This window comes from Triturus cristatus, chromosome 10, assembly GCF_964204655.1.
Source record: "Triturus cristatus chromosome 10, aTriCri1.1, whole genome shotgun sequence".
In the NCBI taxonomy this organism is placed as follows: Eukaryota; Metazoa; Chordata; class Amphibia; order Caudata; family Salamandridae; genus Triturus; species Triturus cristatus.
The window spans coordinates 1,129,375,687-1,129,389,942 of NC_140593.1; positions in this window are offsets into that span (position 1 = coordinate 1,129,375,687).

A 14,256-nucleotide genomic window follows, 5' to 3' on the forward strand; every position below is an offset into this window, starting at 1 on the left:
TTGCATTTCTCTCCTGTTCTGCTGTGCTTTTGACTGTCTTGTGTGTGTCCTTCCCCGGGTACTTTGCCTGTTGTTTGGTCAACACTGGCCCCCAACACCCAGAATCCAACACCAGTATGGAAGTTGTCAATTCCCATCAAGTGATGTGCCACACACCCCTGGACTTCAATTCTCCGACACTTTGTGACCGTGTGTCCACTGTAACGTACAATTACCATGCAACTATTGTGGAATAAACATGTTGATGATGTGTAGTTAACCTGTGCTACGCTTTGTTAGGTGCGTTGTCTGTCTTCCCACATCTGACTGACATTTGCTTACCTCACCTGTGGGCTTGTTACCACTGACTGTGGATAGGTGTGGTGTCTGTGCATTCCTATGTATTTCAGATAAACATCATTCTGTGGGATGAGTTACATGGACATGGTGAGTATGTGTTGTGGTGCCATAGTGGTGTGTCTCCCTCACATGTTTCACATCACCATGACTCACATAACGGTGATCAGGTGTTATAGTATTTGGCATGCACTGTGTTGTTTAGCAGATCAACATCTCCATGACACATGACACGTTGGAATCACAACAGAGGCAAGTATAGTGTACTGGTGAGTTTATTTACAAACATGTGTGAGGATAGTGCACAGGATGGTGGGTGCTGTACATTGGGTTTTGAATCCAAAGTTCACAGTAGAGTTGGAAGTGTTGGTAGCTGAAATGTCCAGAGTAAAGTCCACAGTCATCTGCTACATTGGACCAACATGAACCCTCCATGTCATGTAGGCGAGTTGTGTTAGATACGACAAGGTGAACGGGTTGCGCACAAAGAACATTGTCCAGAACAGGTTTAGAGGCCCTGGGGGATGTACAGGGACATCTGCGTCTCACTTGTCCTTCTTCAGACGACCCCTCTTCTAACAGATGTTGTGGCCACACAGGGAGGTGTGTACATGTTGGTGCTTATCTGGCGGTGGCATTGGAGTATGTCCCGATGCACCGCAGTAAGTGCATTCCACTTTGCCTCCATGCAGGCATGATGGACAGCCTGCTCCTGTTGAATGTCCTTGAGGATCCCCACTACCTGGCCGAATCCTCCGGTGCTATCCTGGTACGCATCTATGATGTGTGCCAGTTGGGGGTCATCATGCAGTCCAGACCCTCTGCAAGGTGTGCCCTCTGCCTACCACCCCTCCCAGCACCCCTATCCATTCGGGCAGGACCTGTGGCTGCACGCACAGGTGACACTGGGCCCCCTTGGGTGTTGTTGTTGGTGGTGTTGTCCGTAGCTTCCTGGGGGCCCTGTGTCCCTGTGCTGTTGGTGCTCTGTGGCCTTGGTCTGTCCGTGTTGGCGGGGGTACCCTGTCTGTTGCCAGATGCTGGAGGCATGGGTACAGGGTGTGCAGATGTAGGTACTACTGGTGCTGCATGATGACTCACACCGGAGGTCATACGAAGAGGACACAGATGGATCCACACCAGAGAGCTGAGGGTCCACCAGAGTATGGGACAGGGACTCCTCTTCATTTGCTGCTGTGTCCCCAGCACCATCTGTGTTTGGAAGAGACACACAATGTAAGTTATGTTTCTACAGGCATCAATGGTTCACATACATGACATTTATTTTCTCCTGTACGTCAGGAAAAGTGCCTGTACACCGCTTTGTCCAAGGTTATCACGGACAGAGATTGATATTGTTGTGGCACATTGCCCTGCCAAAATGAAACATTTCAATGTGCATATCAAAGTGTGTGCATGCCCAGCTCATGTATAGATTTGTCTGTACATGGCCATTACTACTGAAGGGCCATCACGTTGCTGACACAGATGTGTCATCCCTGTACACATTTCAGCTTTAACAAGGACATACGTGCAATTCCACTGAGGAGATGTTGTAAGATTGGGGCATGTGTGGTAGCAGATTTTGCTAGTCTTTGTGTGTCACATTGGTGTATTGGTACGACATGGTCACAGTCCGGTATGCCTGTGATCTCTTTGGAGAAAGTGTTTTTTTACAGTGTTCCTAGTTCCCATCTCATTTCATACAAGTGATGATGTCACCATCGTTAATGAGTCTGGTGCTGAGTTTTGTACGTGCATATGTGATTTGACTTGTCAATGTTCTCCATGGTGACATGGATTGGGCAAGGAAGCACTCTGGCTTTTCAATGCTCATGACAGTGAGAGCCGGTGGTGTGTGTGTTGCGGTTTGGCTGCTGTGAGTAGCATGTCTCCTTCAATGCAGTCCAGGTTAGACCTTGTGTCTACAGTGTCTATATCAGTGAGTGGTGTGTTGTGTGAAGGATGCATATGTTGCAGCACGATGTAGGAGTGGAATGCAGCTCACAACAGCACCGAGTGTGAATGAGACCATGCTATGGTGTCGGCTATATTGGTGTGTCCATTCCATTCACTGTCAGATGTCCCCTGTCAATTATGTGTATGTGAGTTCCTGTGTGTTTTGTGCAATGTACTATATATGGCTTTGCACACTTGTCATCTGCAAGACACACCTCCACAGTCAGGCCGGTGGGCACCCCTGGACACTGCATCCTCAGACAGTGAGTTTGAACATATGGTTGCAATGGCTGTGTGTGCGATCGTGTTTGGTTTGGCCAGTGCATATGTGTGATTTTCAGCCACATCATTTATCAGGCCCACGTGTCAGACATCTTGCCCGGGCATCATCTTTGTGAGTGACTGGTACCACGTGTGCAATGTGTTTTAGCATAGAAGGTATGTGTATGGCCAGCATCGGTGTTATTTGTTTTCAAGTCAGGACCTCCTTCTCCCCCATGCCAGTTAGCCCATCATGAAGCGTGCCACCATTGCAGTGGGTGCAGGTTAACTTTCACGATGTCAGTCAGTGCAGTCCCGTTGTTTGTTGTTGCTCAGTTCCCAGCATGGCCTTGTGCTCCCCACAACAGAGCCCAGTGTCAGACATCTTATCAGTCCATTCCCACTCCCTATGAGGCAACCATGGTTCAGTGTGAGCTTGCTGGGCCATGTGGGTGGGTGGGGAATGTCTGTGACTGCAACTCCCATCATGCTTTTGGCTACACCCCCCTTCCCAGCATGCCCATACTTCCTTCCTTTTGACTCTGCTTCCCTGTGAGGGAGTGTGACAGCAATGGCAAGATGGCTGACTGTGCAGTCCTGTTGTTTGTTGTTGTCCAGTTCCCAGCATGATCTTGTGCTCCCCACAACAGAGCCCAGTGTCAGACATCTTGTCAGTCCATTCCCACTCCCTGTGAGGTGAGCATGGTTCAGTGTGAGCTTGCTGGGCCATGTGGGTGGGTGGGGAATGTGTGTGACTGCAACTCCCATCATGCTCTTGGCTACACCCCCCTTCCCAGCATGCCCATACTTCCTTCATTTTGACTCTGCTTCCCTGTGAGGGAGTGTGACAGCAATGGCAAGATGGCTGACTGTGCAATCCTGTTGTTTGTTGTTGCCCAGTTCCCAGCATGACCTTGTGCTCCCCACAACAGAGCCCAGTGTCAGACATCTTGTCAGTCCATTCCCACTCCCTGTGAGGTGAGCATGGTTCAGTGTGAGCTTGCTGGGCCATGTGGGTGGGTGGGGAATGTCTGTGACTGCAACTCCCATCATGCTCTTGGCTACACCCCCCTTCCCAGCATGCCCATATTTCCTTCCTTTTGACTCTGCTTCCCTGTGAGGGAGTGTGACACCAATGGCAAGATGGCTGACTGTGAAGTCCTGGTGTTTGTTTGGCTACAAGTCCAAAGAGAGCCCCTGTGCTTCACACAGCATTACCCAGTGCGGTGTATCTTTGGGTGATATTTCACTACAGTGTGAGTCAATGCATTATATCTGGTGAGTTGTGTGGGGTTTGTGTTGAGGGGTGTGTCTGTCTCCACATGCTGGTAAGTATGGTCAGAGCTGTCAGTCCTCCTTCCCACCCGGCCAGACATCCCACCATGAAACGTGCTTCCATTGGAGGACGTGCAAGTTGTCTTTCAGGATGTCAGGCAGTGGTGTCCTGCTTCTGATTTGCGCACAACCTCTACCAGGGCCTTGTGCTCCCCACAGCAGGACCCAGTGTCAGCCATCTTGTCAGTCATTTTCCACTCCATGTGATTTGGGCATGGTTCAGAGAGGTCTTGATGGGCCAATTTGGAGGGGGGGGGGGCATGATCTGTGACTACAAACCCCATCATGCTTTTGGATACACTCACTTCACCTGCATACCCACTATTCCTTCCTGAAACTGTGAGGTAGTGTGTTTGTGGTGGCAAACTGTCTGACAGTGTTTATTTGGCTTTGTGCCACTGCCTTGCTCTATTTGTTGGTAGGTTTGTACATGTCATGACACAGTTACAAGTCACTATGAGATGGCAGGTATTGTGTTTGTCCGACTAGCATACACATCTTGGGATGATTATCTATTGGTTACTGTGGCTTTGCTAACGGTGCATGGTTTCACTTTCCCCTTGCCACACAATATTGACTATGTTGGTTGTGTACTCACCAAGCTCTGGTATGTCTGCTAGACCATGGACGCTCTCTGGTGGTAGGATGTCCCGCACCTTCTCCTCCCAGTACCTGAAGTATACTGGTTTGGCAGGAGGGCCACCACCAATGCGCTGACTCAAGGCGTGATCTTTCTCGATGAGTTTCTTGACCCTCCTGCACACGTCATACCACCTGTTCTGGATATCGTCCTTTGTGCGCAACGTTGGTGCTTGTGCGTTCACCTTGTCCACAATCCTCGCCCACATCTTTATTTTCTGTGACATGGGGGTCCTTTGGACCAATGTACCAAACAAATGTGGCTCTACTCTGATGATCTCGTCTACGAGCACTTCTAACTCACTATCTGTGAACTTTGGATTCTTCTTTGGGGGCATGGTGATGGGTGGTGGTGGTGAGTGATATGTGTGTGAGGGTGCAAGCGAGAGTGGGTGAGTGTCGGTTTTGCTAGCTGTATGTGTGGGTGCTTTTGGTGAGGTGCTAATGGTGTGAAAGTTGTGTGATGGGTGAGTTGTGAGTGTGTCTGTGGTTGCTGTGTGATGGTGTTTTCTGCTGGCTGTTGTATTCAATTTGCAAAGGATCATGGTAGTGATTGGTGTCCTTTATATAGGTGGAGTTGTGGGTGTGTCTTTGTTCCAAGTTTAAAAAAAATATATTTATTGACTTTGTCATTGCTTGTTTGGTCCTTTTTTTGTTTTCCTTTGGGTTTTCTAGGCATGAAGGAGACGTTCTTCTGACCGAGACGGATGCTGATGTTGGCTCGTGTAGGCTTCTCCGGCTCTTTCACACTGACTTTCTTCTTGGTTTCATATGCGTCGGTCACGGAGATCTCTATTGCTTCATGTCTCTGTTTTCTGTGCGTGTCTGCCATGTGGCTTGGGCTCCGTGCGAGTCGGTCTGGTTTTACATGCATTGCATCGTACTTCGTGGATCGGACTTCGCATGCACGTGTCGGTCGGGTTCATTCCTGGTGCGTGTCGTCGGTGCTAATCGTGTCCGTTTTCCGGGCGAATCACTGTTTTCCCTATGGCTCGGTCGTACGGCTTGTATTCCATACGTGTCAGTTGTAATTCACACGCGTTGCATCGTACTGCACGGGTCGTACGGTGCCGGTCCGTGTCGGTCGGTCTCCGTTCCGGTTCCGTGTCGGTCGGTACGTTTTGCGGCCGGAATCGTAATCGGCCCCTTAGGGTACTACGTTTTTCTTTTTCTTTCAGCACTCCATGAGAAAGCATGTATTTTTAAACTCTCTACCATTAGTGCTGGTTCTCCCCTAAAATACCCTCCCCTGTGCGGTGTTGCTCCCCATCCCTCCCAGTTTGTCTGTAAAAGTACACTTTTCTGAGTTATGGCTGAAGAGCAGATTTTAATGGTTGTATATCTTCCGTTTTATCTTCCACATATTACATGAAAGCAAATTTTTGGCACACAAAGGCTTTTATGGATCTGAAGGAAGGGACATGGGCTGCACTCATTCAACTGGGACTGAAGCAGAAGATGCATTAAGAATGACACTTCTCCTGGATGCCCATAAATCTGCTCCCTGGCCCACTGCAGAGGAGCAAAAGGCTGGATCCTGTGGAAAGTAAATTAGGCCTTGACAAGCATTTTCCTTTACATTCTGATATTTCCTTATTCTTTTACAATCTTGTTCAGAGTTTCCTTTTTTTAAATTGTATTTTATTTATTTATTGTTGTAGCAAAAGTATTAAATTTTACACAATACAAAATTACAAAATACAAGAAGGTAGCCTGCATAAGTCCCATTACACCTGGATAACATTCATAATTCGTATTTCATTTTTAGGAGAAGAAAAATATAATAATAAAACATCATCTAAGCAAAATATATAATACACAGAAATATAATGGAAGTAGAAACAATTTAATTCAGATACCGCCAAATTCTTTCAAATTTAGCATAGGAGCCCACCCTTTTCTGCGTAAATGGATTCCCTATTGAAGACTCTCTGCATTTTTAAAATCCATTGAGAAATCGTCAGGACCACCTTAGACTTCCAGTTTGCTAAAATAAGTGATCTTGCAATTAAAGTAGCAATAAAAATAAATTGACGTTGGCCTAAGGTCAAATCTTCACTCGACTCTACATTGCCAAAAAGGGCAGTGAGAGAGCTAGGAGAAAGATTAGATTCCAATTTCTTGTTAATTTCAGAAAAAATATCCTGCCAAAAGTTACTTAAATGGCAGCATAAAATCCCGACATGGAGCCAGTCCCCCACTGCATCTAAAGCACCTGGGGTCACTAGTGGGGAATATTCTGTGGAGTCGATCGGGGTGTAATAAATCATCCATTTACTGAACCATGCCATTCTTCTTAGGTTGGCGGCCCTGACTGCTTTGCAGCTCATGTTATTGTAGTTTTGCCATAGTTGCAGGGAAAAAGTGCAACCAATGGTCACATTTATCTTTTCCAGGTGATCAAGGATCACCTGTTTGTTCTCCACTGATTTAAGTAATTTATACCAATTGCCTATACCCTTAATTTTAAAGATGAAATAAGCCTTCCCCAGGAGAGCGCCTGGGCAATCTTTTTAAGGAGTTAGGCCTATGCAGAACTGCTTAACCTGTGCAAAGCTAAATATCTGATTACTGCTTATGTTAGTTTTGTAATTTTGTATCTGTTGCCAGGAGAAGAGTCCTTCATTACTATAAAAGTCCGAAGAGTCAGGAACCCTAATTTTCCCCACTGAATACAATTTAAACCGGACCACTATAATCCCAGCGGAATACATTCCTTTAATTTCATCTGAGGGTGAAGCCACGGAATATCATACATTCCCCATATTTTTTGAAAAAGGAAAGTGATCAACCTTGGGATCTTATAACGTGATTTGTTTGGAAGTTTGGGTACCTGTAAAAAAGGCGCAAGGTCAATCTCCGATTCCTTAAGCATAGTTGACAGAAAAAAATTGGCTTCGATCAACTCCTTTACGTTGTTATAATTAAGCCAGTTAAGGATTGAGGCATGATAATATATCCATACATCTGGTAGGGTTAAGCCCCGTCCTCTACTTCAAATTGGAGAATTTGTAACTTTTTTCTCGGTTTTTGTGCCGACCAGATAAAACATCTAAATTCAGATTGCACAGATTCAAAAAAAGATTTTGGAATTTTAATCATTAAATTAGAAAAAAAAAAATAAGAGCGGAAGAACATTCATTTTAATAAGGGCAACACGCCCCATGATTGATATAGGGAGATTTTCCCATTGTTTGAACAAGCTTTTTATTTTGTTTAAAGTGGTAATGAAGTTTATTGGATAAAGATCTTCCAATATAGTGGTCACAAAAATCCCAAGATATCTTATTGGCTTGGTTGCGTTGTAATGATCCCGAATGGCGAGAGGCAAGATATCTGCGGTGCTATTGAAAAGAAGCACTTCTGATTTGGAATGATTGATTTTATATCCTCCAATATTAGTGAACTCCCCAATTTTATCTAAGGCTCTCGTTATGTTATCCCTATCCGCTGCTAGATAGAGCGCCATATCATCGGAAAATAGTTTATGTTTTGCCGAGCTCGGTAAGGGGGCGGCTGTAGTATCATCCTGTCGAATAGCACATGCCAGAGTTTTAATGAACAGAGCAAATAACACCGGGAAAGCGGACAGCCTTGGCGTGTCCCCCAGGTGATTGAAATTGTACCTGCGATATCTCCATTGATAATGATGGAAGCTTTTGCATTACGGTACAGATTTTGCACCGCAAGGCTAAATTCCCTCGGGATCGCAAATTTTCTTAAGATGGAAAATAAGACCTGCCATTGTACTCTGTCGAATGCTTTTTCAGCATCAAGCATAACTATAGCCGCCTCAGTTTTACTGATAGAACAATAATCGATTGCCTGCACCAGGTAATGAGTGTTAACAGCCAGTAGTCTGTCCTTGAGAAAGCCATTCTGGTCTTGATAGACAAGTGTGGGAGCAACCTGAGCGAGTCTATTTGTCAAGATTTTAGTAAAGATTTTATAATTTGAATTCAATAGACTAATAGGCCGATAGGAGTTAACCTCTTCTTCTGGTTTCCCTTTTTTAACAAAGCTTATTACACCCGCTTGAGAAACAATTTCCAGAACTGAGTCCCCTCCAAGAATCCCGTAAATAACGTGCTTAAAAATATAGCAAGTTGCGGGGAAAAGATCTTATAAATCTTGGAGGGAATTCTGTCTGGCCTGCAGGCCTTACCTGTCGGAGATAGATTGATCGCCTGTATGACTTCGTTGATGGTAATATCTGAGAGCAGGAGTTCTTGCGCCTCAGAGGGAAGGGTAGGAATATTGAACTTATCCAACCAAGCCAGAGCGACCTCAGGGCGGGTATTATGTGTCTCTGTATAGAGATCTTTATAGTACTTAAGAAAGACCTCTGAGATCTCTGAAGGAAGAGACGTGGAACAGAGAGTGATTGGATCTAAATTTTTTTAATGTGATTCGAATTCGATCTTTTGTTTGAGGACCAAGCCAGAAACGTACCTATATGTTCACTCTCCTCATTTCTTTTCTGAAGGACCGGGTTATGATGTAAAATTTCTTTAGAAGCAAAGAAATCGTATAAATTGGACTTGGCACCAGCGAGTTTAGCTTTCCTTTCTGGAGTTGGTCCAGCAAGATATTCTGCGGTAGTGCGGCTGAGCTCATTCTCAAGATGTGATCTTTGAGAATTCTCTGTTTTCTTCTTAAAGGCCAGATATCCAATCACCTCGCCCCCCAAAAAAGCTTTTAAAGCATTCCAGACAGAAAATGTCGAAGCGGTATTGATATTTAATTTTAAGAACTCCTCCAGTGCCAATCGCATATACGCAATCCATTGTTCATCTATAAGGAGGGATTTATCAAATATCCTAATTTTCATTTGGAATTTAATTTCAAACTTCACCGCAATCAGAGCATGATCTGAGAAGGGATTTTCACAAATTTCAGACATAGTTTTTAAAAGAGTATGTGAGATCAAAAAAAAGTCAATCCTAGAAGAGGAATGAAATCTACCTGAGTGACAAGTATATTGCCTTTTATCTGGGTATTGGACCTTCCAACAGTCTACTAACGTAAAGTCCCTTATAAAATTCTGATACACCTTTCTAGAATTGGGTTTCGTTTATTTCTTATTGGCTCGGGAACAGTCTAAGGCAGGGTTTATCAACAAGTTAAAATCCCCCCCTATTACAAAGTACCCGGACTGAGATATTGCAAAATCATACAGAGACTTCAGAGATAATGGAGAGTCCTCGATAGGACCATAATAGCTCACAAAATTAAAAAGTTGGCCTGAAATCTTCATCTGTACCCAGAGCCACCTGGCATTTGGATCTTTATGTACCATCAAGATCTCACATTGGAGTTTCTTAGCTACCAGGATAGCGATCCCTCTGACAGCAGCGTTGGAGGAAGCATAAAATTCATGTTGAAAATAACCCGGGGCTTTATCTACAGGAAGGCCCTCCTTATATACCACAAATACCACATCAGCTCGAAAAGATCTAAACCATCATAGAGCGTCTCTTAACTCTATTATTAAAGCCATTAACATTACAAGACACTATCTGCAGCATTTTACCGACCATTTTTCTTTTTCTTTAAATTCTTAATTCTACATAAAAAGCACGTAATCTGATAGCAGAAAAAAAAGACAAAAAATCTTGCATGGGACTTAGCTTTTTGAACAAATGCTACACATTATTCCCCCCGTGCCCTTGCCTCCCTCCTCTCCCCATCCACTCATGAAACCCCCACCCCCGCCCACCCCTGGCCCCTCTTGACCTTGGAACCCTGCCCGTCTAGGGATCCTGGAGCACCCCCCCCCCCACACGAGTGAACCCCCTCCCCTCCTTCGTGACCCTATCTATCCCTCCCCTTCTCCCTATACTGGGGTGCAGTGACATGGCACCCAAGGCGATAAGGGGGGGTGGCTGACACTGTCTAAGAAAAAAAAAGAGTGAAGGACTAGGCATATATACCTTGATCTGTCTTTAGCTCAAGCAAGCTCAAGAAAGAGGAGAAAAGAGAAAAAAAATAAAAAAGGACAAGACAAGCAAAAAAGCAAGAACCGCTAGCCCTTAATCCCATCTCCTACATGCTGTAAGGACTGTAAAAAATCCTTGGCAGTCTCCACTGAGTGAAAGATCTTAACCCGCCCTTTGTGGAAAACTTTCAATTTAGATTGCTGGATTATACCCGCAGGGCCCCCAACTGCTTAAAGAATTGATCATGCCTCTAAACTCCTTTCTCTTCTGTGCCGAAAAGGCAGACATATCTGAAAAATGTTTAAATGAAAAGTTATCAGAAGTTTGAAATCCTTTGTTTTGGATGGCACGTTCCAGAATCTTGTCCTTTATTCTGAAATCGCCAAAATTTGCAATGATAGTTCGGGGATATTTAGCATTGGGATATTGGACCGCCAGGACCCGGTGAGCTCTAGTGATAGTAAGGTCTGAACTCAGAGTTGCCATTTCAGGACACACATATTTAAAAATCAAATCTGAAACAGCTTCCACCACAAAACGATAATTTTCACTACCCTGTGTGACTCCTATGATGCGAAGATTACATCTTCGTGAACGATTTTCCACATCATCCACCTTTATTTGGAAACTGATGAGTTCGGACTGCAGTTTAGAAATCTGACTTGATCACCGCGAGAGCTCCCGTCATGCTCTGCGAGTGAAGGCGAGGCAAGTCAGGCGGCTGATGGCGTTTCTGTTTCGGCAGTGAGAGGAGGAGCAGGCTTAAATCCGCGAGTGAAGGCGAGGCAGGTCGGGTGGCTGATGGCGTTTCTCTTTTGGCAGTGAGAGGAAGAGCAGGCTTGAATCTCTCTGTGTTGCTCTGGAGAGCGGCATGCGATTGATCTGTGGTATGGTGGATACATTGTTGCCGTAGGCTGAAAAGCAGTTCAGAGAAGAAAGAGGTTGATTGGCATCGCTCTGAAGCTGAAGAAATCCTCCTTTTTATTGCCGGGAGGTAGACGGGGTTTGAACAGAGAGGGAGCGATCGGCTGAAGGCGTTGTCTTCCGTTGCTCCGTTACCTCTGCAATTGGGAGGTGGTGTGCAGCTGATCTTCGGTGCTTTGGTGTTTGGAAGGCGGCGCGCGGCTGATTCGCGGCCGCTGCCTCATTGCTGCCATATCTGTGCAGTAAGTTGAAAGCAGAGAACAGACCCGGTGAGATAGGGATTTGCCACCATCCCTGCAATTCTGTGTGTGGAAATCTGCTGAAGGAAGTGGCTGGTGGCGTGTTACTTTTTCTTTGGGATATTACCAACGCGGATGGTGGCACTTCGTTATCTGGAGCCAGAACGTTGGGAGGCTAAGGCAAGTGATCGGTCTGTTTTTTTTGTGGGTTTTTTTTGTGTGGGTTTTACAAAGCCATGAAAAAGCCATGAAAAGACTTTCCCGGGACAGTACTGTTAAGCCTCGATTAGTAGCACGGACTGTTAGGAATCGAAACAGGATTTCTTCTGCTTCAGAGATGGAGACAGATCTCGGGCTACCGAGCGGGAGATCGAAGGCTTTCTCCCCGAAAGAGGATATGCCTTGCACAAAATCTAAGGAGCAAGAGGCTCGCAAGTTAGCCACACCTTGGAATTCTTCATCTGTTAAAGGCCCCCTCGACTCCACAACTAACTCATTAAGTGATGTAAGACTGATCTCCCTGTCCGGGGCCGAGGCTTGTGCTCCAGGTCCAGATGCAACACTTTTATCAAATATACCCTCGGGAATGCAACAAGGGACTTATCCACTTTTTGCAGGCATCGGCACGAAAATCCACCCAAAAGCAGCAGCTGACCTTATAGCATCAGAGCATGGCCCTATTGTAGTATCCCAGGATAATCACGAGGCTGGCTTCCTGGGGGAGGATTCTGCAGTTGGTCTGCCAGGTGGTTCCTTATTTATTTCTGCCATTGAAGCTCCAGTTGAATCCCCATCTGTGGTGGCTTCCTCTAGCCCAGGAGCAGATCAATCTAAGGTGCAGGAATCTCAGGGAACATCTGAAACTATATCTCATGCTTTTTTGTGTTTGAAAAGCTTTATTTAGCAAATTGTTAATACATAAAGATACCAGCAAAATACAGAAAGATTCAAATACAGTAATAGAACAAAGGAAATTGGCTGATATCTGGAAGAAAGGAGTAGAAGCAATTTGTGGAATTTTATATGAGGTATGGGGGAGGAGAAGAAAGGGATCAGAGATGGGGTAAGAAAGGGAGGAGAGGGAATATTAACACAATAATATAAAGAAATAAAACAGAGAAAGGCATACTAGGATAAATACTGTAGATGAATCAATATACATTGTCTAGTAAGTAAATACATATAATAGCTTAACAGGGTGTAGTAAGAAAGGAATGAAGGACAGAGTTGATATCCTTCAAGGGGGTTTGAAATTTGCAGAGGTGATACGCGAAGTATTATTTAAAACAATTCGGTCTAGATAGGTGGTAAGGGGCAACCAGAAGAGATCTCTATTAGTGACTGGATTGCAAGAGGAGGCAAAGGCAACATCGAGTCTATGAAAATGACAGAGAGTATTCCACCAATGTTGTATGGAAAGATTTGTGAGAGTTTTCCAGTTAAAGGAGGTGTGTTCAAAGGCAAGAGCAAGCATGAGGTCAAAAAGACCATGGCAATGTGGAGAAAGGTCTAAAGAGGCAGAGAGGCTACCAGCAAAGAGGAGTGGTATAGAATAAGGAATGGAGACTGTAAATAGACGAGAGATGTATGACCAAACCTTTTCCCAAAATTCGGAAGTTGTAGAACAGAGAAAGAAGAGATGAAGTAGGTCAGCATTAGAAGAACCACACGTCCAGCAGTTATAGTCAGCAAAGACAGAGAAACATGATAAAGAAGCAGGTGAAAGATAAAATCTGTGATAAAGGAAGAACAAAGATTGTGTAAGACAAGCAGAACGAGAAATCTTTAAAGATCTGGACCAAAGTGTATCCCAGAAAATGACAGACCAATCGCATCCCAAATCCGATTCCCAAGAAAGTTCCAATTTAGATTTAGCATGATCTGGATTGGGGGCTGAGAAGAATTTGTATATAAGAGAAGATTTGGGAAGAGTAAGTAGTATTTTGAGGAGAGGATTTTGGATAACAGATGTAGATAAAGGTGGAAGGGAATAATAAATGTCATGAATAATCGCCATAAGAGTGGTACATTTCTGCCAAAAGGAATGAGGACAATGAAATAAGGATTGAAAATGGGGAAAGGAGCAAGGTGAAACATCATCAAAAAGCTGTTTAACCCAAGAAATACCTTTTGATCTCCACGCGTACCAAAAAATGGGTCTGTTGTTGAGGAGAATAAGCAAATTATGCCAAATAGGGGAATCTAAGAAGGAATCACTGGAAATATTAGTGGGTTGGCCCAAAGGCTTCAAGAGGGAACACGTGTGTCTAAATAAGGGAAGGGAAGTATGAGAAGTTTTGGCAGAAAAACGTATAACTTCATTGAAGGAAAAGGGTAATAATAAGATTTGTTCAATGGAAAGCTAGAGGGGAGTAAAGGTAGAAAGATCTGATGAAAGCCATCTTGAGGCATGGCATAGGGAGAAGGATTTATGATAAAGAAGAAATCTGTGAAATCCACACCACCATTAGACTTTGGTTTTCGGAGGGAAGATAAGGCAATTCTGGATTTTTTATTTTTCCAGAGAAAGCTAGAGAGGCACGAATCAATACGTTTAAAGTAGATAGCGGGAATGTGAACGGGGAGCATGGAAAAGATATGTATTAAAATTGGGGCAATCATCATCT